The sequence below is a fragment of the Ursus americanus genome, chromosome 30, assembly GCF_024610735.1.
Source record: "Ursus americanus isolate L20-20 chromosome 30, mUrsAme1.1.p, whole genome shotgun sequence".
Taxonomy (NCBI): domain Eukaryota; kingdom Metazoa; phylum Chordata; class Mammalia; order Carnivora; family Ursidae; genus Ursus; species Ursus americanus.
The window spans coordinates 22,222,571-22,236,998 of record NC_142156.1 but is presented as its reverse complement, the minus strand read 5'-3'; the positions used below and the strand labels follow the sequence as shown (position 1 = coordinate 22,236,998).

The following is a 14,428-nucleotide window of genomic DNA, read 5'->3' as shown; positions in this document are numbered from 1 at the left end:
AACCTGAGGTCCTACAAGACAATCACGGGGCGTCTGCAGGAGGCCTGATCTCTACGGGGTCGGGACAGAGCGAAATCTGTCAGGCTCCCAGCACGCAGTCTCCCGTCCCGGGACACTGCGTCTCCATTGCTGGAAAAGGCAAATTCGCCAGCCTTCCTCCAGTTTCATGCCTCTGGTCGTCAGAATAATGCCCCGGCCCAAGATGCCCGCGTCCTAATCCCAGAAGCTGCCCACGTGCTCCTGCGAGGCCCGAGGGGATTTGCAGGTGTGATGGAGCTCAGGATCCCGCGTGGAGTGTTCTGGACGATCCAGGTGAATCCACTGTGATCACTAGCGTCCTTATAAGAGGGAGGCCGGTAGCCCGGGCTCTGAGGAGGAGTTGGGGTCTAGAAGCTGGAGTCCGGGCGCTTCGAGCAGCCGGAGAAGGTAGGGAAGTGGTTTCTCCCGTGAAGCCAAGGGGAGGGACGCGGGCGTCATTTTAATCTCTAAGGCTTTAGGACTTCGAGTTTCAGGGCCCTAAGGGGATAAACTTGTGTTATTTTAAGCCTCGGGGTTTGTGGCGTCCCTGCAGCCCGAGGGGACGCAGACCTAGAGCGCCCGGTACCTAGGGGCCTGTGTGGGCAGCGTCCGTCCTCCGGGAAGCTGATTGGCCTCCTCCTTGGGCAGAGGAGCTGTTTGTCCCGGGTCAGGCCTCTGCTCGCCAAGTGCTAAAAAGGCTTGTAACTTTGCTGCTTTAGAGCTTTTAGAAAATGTAACTTTTGAAGGGGAGCCTGGCACCCAGACCCTAAGTGGTGTCCAGGCCGGCTGTCCTGGCTGGTGGCTGCAGGGGACAGACACAGGCCGTGAGAGGAGGTGACCTGCGTCTGGGGCCCAGAGGTGGGGAGAGGGAGGAGGACGCCCGGGCAGGTCAGGGGCTTGTGGGAGAGACGGTCCCTGCCCGAAGGGACACACGGAACGTCTGCTGCTTGTATCCACTCCTGTGTGGGCGGGAGGTCCGGAATATCCAGGGAGCTGTGTGTGTGTGTGTGTGTGTGTGTGTGTGAAGAAGCCCCTGCACTTCCTGTGAAGAACTACGACTTTTCACCCGCCTGCCAGCTGGTGCAGAGAGGCTGTTGGGTGGGTCCTGAACTGGTTTCTGGGGATGGAAGCCCTCTAGGTTGTGAGGGTGACTTGGGCAAGTCCCCTAAACTCTGCCACAGTCCCTTGTCTCCAGATGGCAGTGGTCTGCTCCTGCCTCTGGGTGTCTGTGGGCTCCCCTGGGCCAACTCTGGCAGAGAAATGGGCGGGTGCGGGGTTCAGGGAGGGGCTGAGCAGGTGGGCTCTCACTGCCTGGGGCACCTGCTAACAGCTGCGGGACTTGGGGCTTGTGTCCCAAGATTTCCGAGGCGTTTGCACCTGTGAAGTTGGGCCGACAACCGCATGTGGCTGATGGGGGGCGTGGGTGTTGAATTACCGCGTGCAGGGCAGTTAGAAGGCCTGGGGCAGGGTGCCGGAGGAAGCCGCAGGTGCTCCCTGTCGTGTTAGCACCGCGGTCTGCAAGCTTGGGGTCAGGGCGGCGGCCTCGGGCTGCCTGATGTCCGAGGGCAATTAACGTATCCCGTGGATTCCTGAGCGAGAAGCAGACGTGGATGTGGGTGGTGGGTGAGGGCTTCGTCACAGGGGGGCCCCTGTGGTGCTGCTTGTCTCCTGTGTGACTCGGTAAGTTATTCAAATTCTCTGTGCCTCCACGGTCTGGGAAATGGGCGTAGTAGGACTCACTGTGGAGGGCTACTGTGAAGATGACCCTAGGGGGCTCCCCGAAAGCGCCCACACATGGAATATTGTCCTTACTGGGGGCAGAGCGCGGAGACGGGGTGTGTGGGCTCCAAAGCCAGACGGCCTGGGTTCAAATGCTTGCCATTAGAACACACTTGCTGTGTAGACCCAGGGGAGTTACGTTGTGCCTCGTTGCTCCATCTGGGAAATGCCGCTGGTCCTACCTCCCTACAGCTCTCCATCACAGCCTTCGTGACCTACCTTGAGCTTAGTGCCCAAACAACCCTACTGTCCCCGGTTCTGTGGGCGGGAACGTGGTCCGCGCATGGCGGCTGCTCTGCGTAGCAGGTCGGTAGTGGTCATGGGGGAGCGGGGTTGGCGGGGGGGAGATCGTGGGGTCGGCTGCTGGCTGTCTCCCTACCAGGGACTGAGGATGAACGAGCATCAGGTGCAGGGGGTTGGCCGAGCTCACGTCCTGCCCTTCAGGCCTGAGCCCTGTGCCCTCCCTAGCTGTCAGCAGGGGGTCCCCCTCTTCCAGAGGCCCCTGGAATTCCCTGGCTTGACTGCGTTTGAACCGGGCACTGGGAGGTGCAGTCCCGCTGATGTCAACTCTGGCTTTGCCTTCTGCCCCCTGAGTCTCCTGCCTTGTTAACTACGTGAGTTCTCTAGAAGTTCCCCATAGAACTCCAAGCTCGGGTCTTGTAGGACACAGCTGTGCAGCCATCGCCAGCTTAGTGCTGGAATGTTCTTCCTGTAGAGAAACCCAGAAGCCACGGATGGGACTCCACAGAGCTCACCTGGGTCATCTCCGTGTCTTAAGTTCGTTAATGAGTAATGACTTCATCTGCAAGGTCCCTTCATGGTGGTATAGAAATCCTTGAATAGTTGGGATGGGGCCGGGGGGTCAGTATTGGGCTTCACCTTCCCCATGGGCAGCTGGGACCCCTAACCGAGCTAGTTCATGGGGAACACGCAGAGCCGTGCTCTGTAGACGGCTCCAGTGTGGGCAGAGAACGAGCTGGTGAGCACAGCTCCGGAGCCCTACAGGGTGCCAGGCAGCTGATACCCACTTCACACTGACAACCCTGCCTGGTGGGTCACTAACCACCATCTTACAGGGGAGGGGATGGACCCACCCCGAGACCCACGTGTCCACATGGCCAACTTCACCTGCTTCGTCTTTGGCCTAATGCCTCCTAATTAGGACACATCACGATTACCCTGTTTGCAAAGGGACGAGCCCTCCCCTGTCCTCGGGCTCCTACCTGCTGTTTCACTCTCCTATGGCCCTTGTCAGCAGCTAACACTCAGTGGGGTTTAGGTTACCTGCATTAGTAACTCTCCTTTTAGAACGGGGGTTCGCGAATGAGCAGGCAGACCACACTCCACACGCGGGTACACGAAGGAGCCTCCCTCACTTCACTGCCCCTGGGCTCCCCGAACCTGGTGCACGGTGGAACCCTTGGAGAGCTGCAGACACGGGCCCAAAGACCCTCCTGCTGCGGGGAGCCGGGTCCTGTCCCCAGTCTCAGGACCTGTGACAAGGTGCACCTGTCTCCTCTGACCCATGGGCTCTGCAGGCCGGGGTGGGTCCTGTGATTGGCAGAGTAGGATGGTCATGCCCTAATCCCTTGAACCTGGGACCTTGTAAACAAGGTTACAGGTTAAAATAATGAAGGTGGCCCTTCAAACAGACGATCCTGAATTACCCAGGTGAGCCCTTGAAAGCCGACAGCACGGGCTCGTTGTAGGAGAGGCAGGGGAAGCTGGGGAGACCGAGCAGGAGGGGAGCTTGAAGACCTGAAGCAGGATGGGGACCTGGTCCACTGGGTGGGGGCGCTTCATGCACAGCGGGACCTGGAACGCGGGTGGTTCTGGGAGCAAAGACAGCCCCAGGCACAAGCAGGCGTTCACTCATGTAACCGTGAAGAGCTGAACTTGGCCGCCACCACCCGCCAGCGTGGAGACAAACCCCTGGAGCCTGCAGGGGGGAGCACCGCCCAGTGGAGGTGTCCTTTGTGAGACCTAGAACTCCGCTGAGCCCCCAGACTTCTGGCTGAGGAACGGAGGTAACAGGTGGGTGCTGACTTAAGCCCGTAAGCGTGTGATGTGCTGTGGGCGGGATGGAAAACCTGCAGCATGGAGAACCCATGGGAATGAGAGGGACCGAATGCTGTTGTGAAGACTCTTCTAGAACAGACTGGGCCTGGGCTGTGGCTGTGGGGGCCGTGGAGGTGGAGGGCATGTTGGGCATAAGGGTCACCACGGGGCTTGTCTATGGGCTGCTGCTGGCTGTGGGGATGCGGTGGCCGCTGAGGCTGTGTTGGGCTGGTGGGGATGGGCGGGTGACTGGGGGAGCCTGGGGTGTCAGACCTGTTCCGTACTTGGGCGGAGGGCGTGTTTGGGGGCTGGGAGCCGCTCTGGAGGGTGTGCTAGGTGCTGTTTTCTATGTAACATGGATTCTTTATCCTCTGCGGGAAAATTCCCTTGAGTCGAATCACGTGAACCGCAGGAACGAACCCTACAGTCCCAGCTCAGGTGGTTGTGAGGAGACCTTCACTTTCAGGCCTTGACTTTGCTGCTGGCTCGTCTCCTGTCGAGGTGACAGAATCCTAGACCGCAGCACCCCGTTCCTCACGGCCCGGAGAGAGCAAGCGGGCAGGGCTCCCTCTGTGCCAGTCTCTGCAGAAAGCCTGCATCGGGAGGTGTGGGGGGAGGGTGCCTGCGGGGTCCCTGGCAGGGCTGTGACCTGGGTCCTGACCCTGGGCTGGAGCCCCAGCCGCAGTGGTTTCCCTTGGCAGAAGGTCACCTGCCCGGCTAGCGACAGAGCTGCCCCCTCTGCGGAGAACAAATGGTCTACGGGCCCATCGGGGACTGCCAGGGGAGGGTCTCCAAGCAGACAGGGTGGTCTGGCAGGACCCTGGGGGGGGGGGGTGAGTGACCTGAAGCTCCACGTGGCCCAGGGCTCCCATGGCACCAGGCATCCGGAGTAGGAGCAGAGCCTGGCTCAGGCCTGCGGGGGCTTGGTGGGCAGCCCCTCCCAGCTGCGTGTGGACATGGGTTGTGTTGGTGTGAAAGCTGGGGAGCTGGCCTGTGGGTTGAGGCTCACGGACAAGCGTGTGTAGACTTCTTGATGAGGCTGGACCTGCGGGCTCCCCTTCGAGGGGAAGAGTGGGGGGTGGGAGAGACTGCTCCATTTTGGGGGGAGCTGGGCCAGAGGCTTGGGGCCTCCTCAGTCCCTGTTCCTTCCAGCAGCAGGGACGACCTCATTCTGCTGCCTGAGGCGGCTCCAGAGGCCTTCCTGTGCCCCTCGGGGGGGACCTGTGCCCCTCAGGTGGCCGCTGGGGGAGGGTCCTCTGCTCTCAGCCCCGTGGGTACTTGTCTCCTGACTCTAGCCTTCTTCCCTGTGAGTCCTGTTGCGGAGGCAGGGGCTCTTCCTGGCTCAGTACTGTTGGCCGAGTGAGCGAACAGCACCAGGCGGGGATTCATTCCATGGCCGGAGAATAGCAGGTGCCCTCGTGCTCTGAAGGCACCTTGTCCCTGTTAGGTCTCAAGGTCAGGGGTTCTGGGTGAAGGAGGAAGGGAGGGTAAGGAAGCTGACCTGGGGGCTTTTGAGGCGGAGGCTTCTCTGAATCAGAGTTGCCTCTTCCTTTAAATGGGCGCCGTTGTGTACAGTAGGGTGGTGGTCGGTGTGTGACTACGATTAGATGGTAATGACCCTGGGGTCAGCTGGAGGGTTAGCACGGAGTCTGCACTGAAAGAAAAACGGAGTCATAGAGGCTTCTGAATTTCTTCTGCAGACACACCCAGAAATAAAGCTTAACTAGTTAGTTGGCCGTCCGGTGGTCCAGCCACGTTGCACAGAACTAGCCCTCCCAGGCTATCTCAGGGACACCTATGCTTTCCTCTCTTGTCCCCCCATGAGCCTCTCTGGGCAGGTTGTGTTCCCTCCCCAGGAAGCCTCCCCTCTATGAACTGATGCCCAGGATCCAGCCACACTGGTCTCCCAGGTGTCACAAAAGGCCGTGCTGACTGCTCACAGCATAATGCCTGGCAGGTGGCAGTTGAGTGACTTGATTTTTGGGAGGGGCTAGTGATCTCGGGTCGGGAGGAAGATGGGCAGCTGCAGGCTTGGCCCCCCAGGTTCCCAGGGAGGCGTTCCAGACTTGGCCTGACCGTCACAATTATGCCCATGGCTGGGCCCCACCCCACACGTTAATGCACCTCTCCCTGGGGTAGAGCCTGGCATGTGTTGTCCTAGCGATGCCGCCCTCCGTTCCTCTCCCAGGGTGGAGGGGGCCCTGGGACCTAGTTCTGAGGCTGCAGAGGTGAGCTGATATCAAGCTAATTGCCCTGGGCTTTGTTGAAGGTACAAACCAATCCGCCTTCTCTTCAGTGAATGTTACCCTCCTGCAAGACTGGTTTTCCTCTCACTTGACCCGTAAGACTGGAGCCCTCAGGCTGCTCCTCACCTGTCCCCGCGCGGGGGCTGCAGCAAGACACTCAGGGAGACCAGAGGAGCAGAGTGGTCTGACTGTAGGTGTTACACGGTCTGTCCCAGAGCGGGAAAGAGCCGACGGTGCCCCTCGTTGCAGGATCGGATTGCTAGAACACAGCTCTCCACCGCCGTGCTCAGCACTGATGCCCCCTCCCTAGGATTGGAGGCACTCGGGGTAAAATCAGGACCCCCGGCCCCAGGCATCTAGGGTTGGCGTCCTGGGAGACCATGTAGACCAGCGTCTGACTTAGGGCATCCTGCAGGGAGTCCTGTGCCTGACACGGCTTCAGGTTCAACAACAGGGAAGCCGAGCCTCCCTCCCTGCACTTCGTGGGGACGGGAAGCAGAACCCATGCCCTTGCGTAACCAGAAGCATTCTGCAGACTTGAACTCTCCAGCCAGGTTAATTTTTCGTCTGGTCCAGAGGCCAAGGACAACCCTGCCAGGGTGGGAACAAGCATGAAAAAGGCCATTTGCACCCTCCCCTGGCTCAGAATGGGGCTTAGAAGCAGCTGTGCTCACTGGCCAGCGATGTCCAGTGTTGTGTCCCTGGCCCTTCCGAGCTGGCCCGGGGGAAAGCCAGGAGCCGGGGCGTGTGCTGGGGCTCCCCAAGATGCCTGCTGTTTCCGTGCAGGGTGGGAAGCCGATCTCCACAGGAGGCTAGGTTCTCATGCAGTGTGGTTGACATGATGTTGTTAGGGCTGGGGTACTGTTCTGTACACGACGCAGTGGTCATCACAATCAGCGTGAGCTCTATGCTGCCGCATGGCCGTGGTGGTGCCTGCGTGCCTGGGACTCCGAGCTGGAGGCTTGGACCTCTTACTCCTGGTCACCTGCTATGCCCACGCCTCTCCCCTCTGGCAGCCACCAGCTCTATTTGTCTTCTGGTCTTCAGCTCCCGGAGAGCTGACCTCGTGCTGTTTCAGGTGTGCAATACGGGGACTCGAGTTCTACACGTTCTCTGTGCTCATCCTAGTAGCCGTACTCCTAATCCCCCCACCTGGTTCCCCATCCCCCCACCTGGTTCCCCATCCCCCCACCTCCCGTCTGGTTGCCACCAGTTCGTTCTCTACAGTTAAGTGTTTTCTTTGCTCGTTTTCTTAAATTCCACATGTGTATGAAATCATCTGGTAATTGACTTATTTTGCTTAGCATATCTTTTAGGTTAATCCATGTTCTTATAAATGGCAAGATTTCATTTTATTTTGTGGCTGGGCAATATTCCATCATATGTCTCTGCCACTTTATTCTTCAGTCGGCAGGTACGTGGGTTTCCATGACGTCACTACTGTAAATAATGCTGCTATAAACCTTGGGATGTCTCTATCCCTTTCAAGTTATGTTTTTGTTTTATTTGGGTAAATACCCAGTAGTGTGATTCCAGATCATAGGGTAGGTCTATTAACTTTGAGGAACCTCCATACTGTTTTCCACGGTGGCTACACCAGTTTGCATTCCCACCAACAGTGCAAAAGGGTTCCTCTCTGAATCTCGCCAGCACCTGTCGTCTTGTCGACATTAGCCACCCTGCCTAGTCTAAGGTGATCACGTCGTGGTGGTTTTGATGTGTTTCCCTGATGAGAGATGTTGAGCGTCTGTAGGTCTTTGGGGGAAATGTCTGTCCATGTCTTCTGCCTATTTTTAATTGGGTTATTTGGTTTTTGGTGTCGAGTGTATCCGTTCATGAATACTTTGGATATGTCATTGGCGAATATCTTCTCCCATTCAGGTGTTTTAGTTTCCTTTGCTGTGAGGAAGCTTTTGACTTTGATGTAGTCCCAGTAGTTTATTTTTGATTTTGTTTCCTTTGCTTCAGGAGATGTATCTAGAAGTTGCAATGGCCGACGTCAGAGAAATTACTGCCTGTGTGCTCTTCTGGGAACTTTACGGTTTTCAAGTCTCACGTTTAGGTTTTAATCCATCTTGTTCTTTTTCTGTATGGTCAAGGAAGTTCTCCAGTTTCGTTCTTTTACGTGTAGCTAATTTTTCTAAGACCATTTGTCAAAGAGACCTTTTCCCATGGCATATTTTTCCTCCTTTATTGGAGATCGACCATAGAACTGTGGGTTTATGTCTGGGTTTCCTATTCCACTGATGTGTGTGTTTCTGTGCCAGCTCCATACTTTGAGTACTGTAGCTCTGTGGTGTCCCTTGATGTCTTGAAGTGTAATATCTCTATCTTTGCCTTTCTTTTTCAAGATTGCTTTGGCTATTCGGGGTCTGTTTTTTCCCCTCCCTCACAAACCTTAGGATTGTTCTAGTTCAGTGAAAAATGCTGTTATTTTGATAGGGGTTGCATTAAATCTGTAGATTGCTTTGGGTAGTATGGACATCCTAACAATATTTTCCAATTCATGACCACGGAATGTCTATTTGTGCTGAATTTCTGTCATCAGTGTTGTAGAATTTCAGAATCTGGGTCTTTCACCTCCTTTGTTAATTCTAGGTATTTCGGGTGCAATTGTAAATGGGTTGGATTCCTTAATTTCTCTTCCTGTTTCATTATTAGTGTATAGAAACTCCTAGATCTGTTGATTCTGTATCCTGCCACCTTACTAAACTCATCTATCAGTTCTGATGGTTTTTTGGTGGTCCTTACGGCTTTCTATACATAGCACGTGTCCTCTGCAAATCGTGGAAGTCTTACTACTTACCAGTTTGGATGCCTTATTCCTTGCCTCACTGCTGTGGCTAGGACTTCAGTACTATGTTGAATAAAACAGGTGATAGTGGACAAAGCTTTGTTTCTCCTCACTGAGTACATTAGCTGTGGGTTTTTCATATACGGCCTTTATTACGCTGAAGTAGGTTTATTTAATCCTACTTTGAGGATTTTTATCATTAATGGATGTTGTACTTTGTGAAATGCTTTTTCTGCGTCAATTGAAATGATTCCATGTTTTGTGTTTAAATTGATGGGTTGTATCACGTTGGGGAATATTGAACCACGCTTGCATCCCGGGAGTAAATCCCATGTGATTGTGGTGATTTTTTTTTAATGTATTGCTGATTTGGTTTGCTAGTATTTTGTTCAGATCTATGTTCATCAGAGATCTAGGTCTCTAGTTCTGTTCTTTTGTGGTGTCTTTACCCGGTTTGGGTATCCGGGTGACTGACCGCATAGACTGAATTTGGAAGTTTTCCTTCCTCTTCTATTTTCTGGAATAGTTCGAGAAGGATAGATGGTATTCCTTAAATGTTTGGTGAAATTCACCTGTTAAGCCATCTGGTTCTGGACTTCTGTTTGGAAGTTTGATTACTGATTCAATCTCATTGCTGGTAATTGGTCTCAAACTCTGTTTCCTCGCAGTTCCGCTTTGGGTGGCTATATGTCTCTAGGACTCTGTTTCTTCTGGGTTGTCCAATTTGTTGGCATAGAATTTTTCATAATATTAAGATCTTTGGGTCCCCTAGGGGGCTCGGTTGAGCATCCAACTCTTGGTTTTGGCTCAGGTCATGACCTTGGGTCCGGGGACTGAGCTCAGCGTCAGGCTCTGTGCTGGGCATAGAGCCTGCATGAGATTCTCTCCTTTGGCCTCTTCCCTGCTCATGCACGTGCTTGCTTGCACGTGCGCTCTCTCTCTCTCTCTCTCTCTCTCGCTCTCTCAAAATAAAAATCCTGTGGTGTACATTATTTCTCACTTGACTTAATTTTTTTGATGAGTCTGGCTAGATATTTTGTTCAAAGAACAAGCTCCTGATTTCGTTGGTCTGTTTTGGTTTTTTGTTTTCTGCTCTAACATTTCCTTCTGGTTTGGGGTCTTGTCCTTTTTCTAGCTCCTTCAGGTGTAAGCTTAGATGGTTTATTTGAAATTTTTCTCGAGGTAGGCATGCATTGCTATAAACTTCCCCCTTAGAATGGCATTTCTTTCTGAATTCCAAAAGTTTTGGACCACTTTTTTTTTTTTCATTTTCATTCATCTCCATGTATTTCCTGATTTCTCTATTGATCTGTTCACTTAGTAACATGTTTAACTTCCATGTATCTGGTCTTCCCAGATTTTTCTTGTGGTTGACTTCTAGTTTCATGCTGCTGTGGTCATGAAGATGCATGGAATGACTTAGATCTTTTCACATTTGTTGACTCGTTTTGTGGCCTAATACGTGGTCTATTCTGGAGAATGTTCTGTACGTACCTGAAAAGAATGTGTATTCTGTTTTAGGATGGAATGTTCTGAATAGATGTTGGGTTCATCTGGTCCCGTATGTCACTCAAAGCCCGTTTCCTTGTTGATTTCTGTTGAGGCGATCTACCCATTGCTCTAAGTGGGGTGTTAAAGTTCCCTGAGACTCTTGTCTATTTCTTAACTGCTTTAAGTTTTGGTGCTCCCATGTTTGTGCATAAATATTTAGTTATGTCACCTTTGATTGTCCCCTTAATGATTCTATGGTATTCTCCTTTGTCTCTTATTACAGTCTGTCTTAAAGCCTGTTTTGTTCAATATTACCCCAGCTCGCTTTTCACATCTATTTGCATGATAAATCTCTCTCCATCACTTCCCTCTCCATCTCCAGCTGTCCTTAGGTCTGGAATGAGTCTCCTGTAGGCAGCATATAGATGGGTTTGGGTTGTTTTGGGGTGTGTGTGTGTTTGCTAACCTAGTTGCCTTGTATCTTTAGATTGGAGCATTTAATACATTTACAATCAAAATAACCAATACATATGTATTGCCGTTTTGTTTTATGGGGTTTTTTTCTGTTCCTTTTTTGCTTTTTTGATTAGTTGGCTTTTTTTAGTGATCTGCTTGGGTTCCGCTTTATTTTTTGCATATTAGTGAGCTTGGATTCGTGGTTACCACTTAGTTTGTATACATCTTCTGAATGCGGCAGTCTATATTAAGTTGATGGTCCTTAATCTGAACTTTTTTTTTTAATAACACACATCTGCCCAGGTTTTAGATATATGGTGTTCTACTTTACATCCTCTTATTTTGTGATCCCCTTGACTGCTTTGTTTTTTAATCTTATTTTTGCTGCTTTTGTGTTTCTTTGAACGGAAAAAGAATGAAATGTAAGAATAAAAACTCCCCTTTAACATTTTTTTTTGTAGGGCTTGTTTAATAGTCATAGAATTTCTTTGCCTGGGATACTCTTTCCTTATTGTGAATAAGCTTTATGGGTGAAATAATCTTGCCTGCAGATTCCCTCCACCCAGTGCTTTGAATATATCCTGCTACTTTCTGGTGGGTGAAGTTTCTGTTGAGAAATCAGCTTATGGCTTTTTGGGATTCCCTTGTATGTAACCAGTTTCTCTTGCTGCTTTTAAAATTCCCCTACCTTCTTGCCATCTTAATTACCACGTGTTGTGCTATCAGCCTCCTTGAGTTGATTTTGTTGCAGGATCTCTGAGCCTCCTGGATCTGATCTGTTGCCTTCCCCTGATTAGGAAAGTTTACAGCTACTATGTCTTCAAAAATAATTTTCTTGCCCCTTTTTCGCCTCAGGTCGTATAATGTGAATGTTAGTACACTTGGTCTTGCTGCCTAAGCCTATTCTCACGGTGCTTGATATTTTTCACCTGCTCAACTTCTTTTCCATTACTGTCCTCCAGATCGGATTTGTTCCTCTGCTTCATCTAGTCTGTCCAGTGTATTTAATTTTGTGTTCATTTCTTAAGGGTCTCACTGGGGTCCCCCCCTTTATAAAGCCTAATGAGCATTTTTGTGATCATTTAAATCCCCTACCAGGCATATTCTATCCATTTCACTGAGGTCTCTTGCTGGGATGTTCATCCTGTTTCATTCGGGAAAGCCCTCGATCTCCTCATCTGAGTTCTGTTCCTGTGTGTTAGGAAATTGAGCTACTTCTGTTCCTGCAAGTGGTGGCCTTGTGAAGAGAGAGGGTCCTGCTGTGTAGTGTCCCCTGTTCCCAGAACCTGGGGCTTCAGGGAGAGCATGTGTGCTATATACACCCTATCATGTCCCAGCCACTTTTTTCTTCAGCCCTCTGCCGTGGCTCTTCGCCTGTTGTGGGCAAACTTTAGCCCCTGGGGTGGTAGCAGGCCAGTTGGGACACTGGGTTTCAGTTGAGTCAGGCCAGGCATTTGCCAGAAACGTTGTAGCACCAAACTACAGGTGCTTTCCCTGTGGGGTCTCCTGAGAAGCTTGGTGGGCAAGGCCTGCAGTCAACCAGTTGTCTGCCTCCAGCCCTCTTCTGGGGCCTCTGTCTGAGGGTGTATGTAGTTATCTTTCCCTCTTTCTGGGGCAGGGGTCACTTTGGAGTGTTGCTAGTAAGCCTTGTGCATCCCCCCTACCTGGCCACTGGGGGAGGTGTCCTGCTGGCCCCAGACCAAGGTGGGAGTCTGGAGGGTAGACTGGTAGAATTACATAGCAGGGGGTTGGAGGGGTCAGTGCTAGCAAGTGGGGTGGCGAGTCCTGCAGGTGGCCCTGTGTGCTGGGGGGCAAGGGAAGGAAATGGCTCCTGCCGGTTCCCTTGTTCCTGGAGGAGGTCCCCAGCAATGGCCATCCGTCCAGGACATGCTCTGCGGTGAGTAAAGAACCCTCCCTCCCATGGGCCTCGGGCACCTTCCAGACTGTTAATTCTATGCTCTATCTCCAGGCACTGTGGTGCTGTCTCTTCAAGGGCGGGGACCCAGTTTCCTCACCCTCCCGCTCTCCCAGAGTTGAGCCTGCTGTTTTTTTAAATTCCAGGTTTTTAAGTCCTGCTGGTTTAAGAACTCATGAAATTTGGACTCTCTGCCTTTCAAAGCCAAATGTTAGTGGATCTGTCTTCTCCATGCAGGCTCCCCAGCGTGGGGGTCTGTCTGTTCCCTCTTTGTGCCCACAGCATCCCTCCCACAGACAGTGCTATGAGTCCTTTCAGTTCCCAACCATGTCTCCACCCTTCCCGCCCTCTTCCGTGTGGCCTATTTCTATATGGAGTTGCGGAGTTAATTCTGCCTCTCTCCAGGTCATTTTCTGGTGTATTTACACTGATGTGGGTGTTACCTAGTCTTATGCCTGGGAATGAGGTGAGCCTAGGGGGGTCCTCCTCCACCATCTTCCCTGGAAGTCCTTGTTTTTATTCTTTAGATGGCATTTAAATGAAATCATTAGTCTTTGACTTATTTCACTCAGCATATTTACCCTCTAGGTCCATCCATGTTGTCCCAGACGGCAAAATCTCCTTTTCGGCTAATAATCCATTGTGTATATACCGCATCTTGATCCATTCATCTGCCCACGGACGCTTGAGTTGCTTCCGCGTCTTGGCTACCATAAATGCTGCAGTATTTACATACACATGGGGGTGCATCTATTGATTTCGAATTAGTGTTTTGGTTTTCTTTGGGCAAATACCCAGTAGTGAAATTACTGGGTCAATTGACATTTCTTTTTTTTTTTTTTTTTTTTTTGAACTTCCATGCTGTTTTCCCACAGTGGCTGCCCCAGCTTAGATTCCCACCAACAGTGCACGAGCGTTCCTATTTCTCCACATCCTTTCCAAGACTGTCTTTTTGACCTTTGCCGTTGCCCGGTGTAGGGTGATATCCCAGTACGGTTTTAACTTGCGTTTCCCTGATCAGTGACGTTCAGCACTTTTTTACCTGTCTGGCCATCTGTATGTGCTCTTTGCAGGAATGTTCATGTTCCCTGCCCATTTTCTAATCAGAATGTTTCGTGTTGTGGAAGTTCTCCATATATCTTAGCTATTAGCCCCTTATGGATTATGTCATTTGCAAGTATCCCAGTCAATGGGTTGTCGTTTTGTTGATTTCGTTTATGCAACAGGTTTTTGTTTTGGTGTAGTCTTGACAGATTAGTTTTTCTTTTGCGTCTCTTGCCTAAGGAGACACATCTAGAAAAACGTTAAGGCTGCTGCCAGAGCTTACTGCTTATTGCCTAGGAGTTCTATGGATTTAGGTATTCAATCCATTTTGAAGTCCTTTTCATGTAAGAAAGTGGTCGTTTCATTCTGTCCCATGTAGCTGTCCAGTTTTCCCAGCACCATTTGTGGAAGAGACTGTCTTTTCCCCACTGGATATTCTTGCCTCCTTTGTGGGTTATTTCCTGGACTCTGTACTATGAGTTTGAGTCCATTTTTGTCCCACCACCACCCTACTTTGATTGCTATGGCTTTCTGTAGTGTATCTTAAAGTGGGATATGGTAACTCCAGCTTTTTCTTAGATTACTTTCTCTCTGTAGGAACTGTGGTGGCTCCGTAAAACTTTGTGT

The 14,428-nt window shown here is 51.4% G+C and overlaps 1 long non-coding RNA gene across 1 annotated transcript in view; it reads left to right on the top strand.

Moving 5' to 3' along the window:
- The first annotated feature begins 378 nt into the window (after window positions 1-378).
- LOC148107457 (uncharacterized) overlaps window positions 379-14,428 on the top strand; it is a 68,684-nt gene continuing 54,634 nt past the window's right edge. Inside the window, exon 1 of the long non-coding RNA XR_015722304.1 lies at window positions 379-426. This is a non-coding gene — a long non-coding RNA (uncharacterized LOC148107457). The remainder of the gene's footprint in view (window positions 427-14,428) is intronic.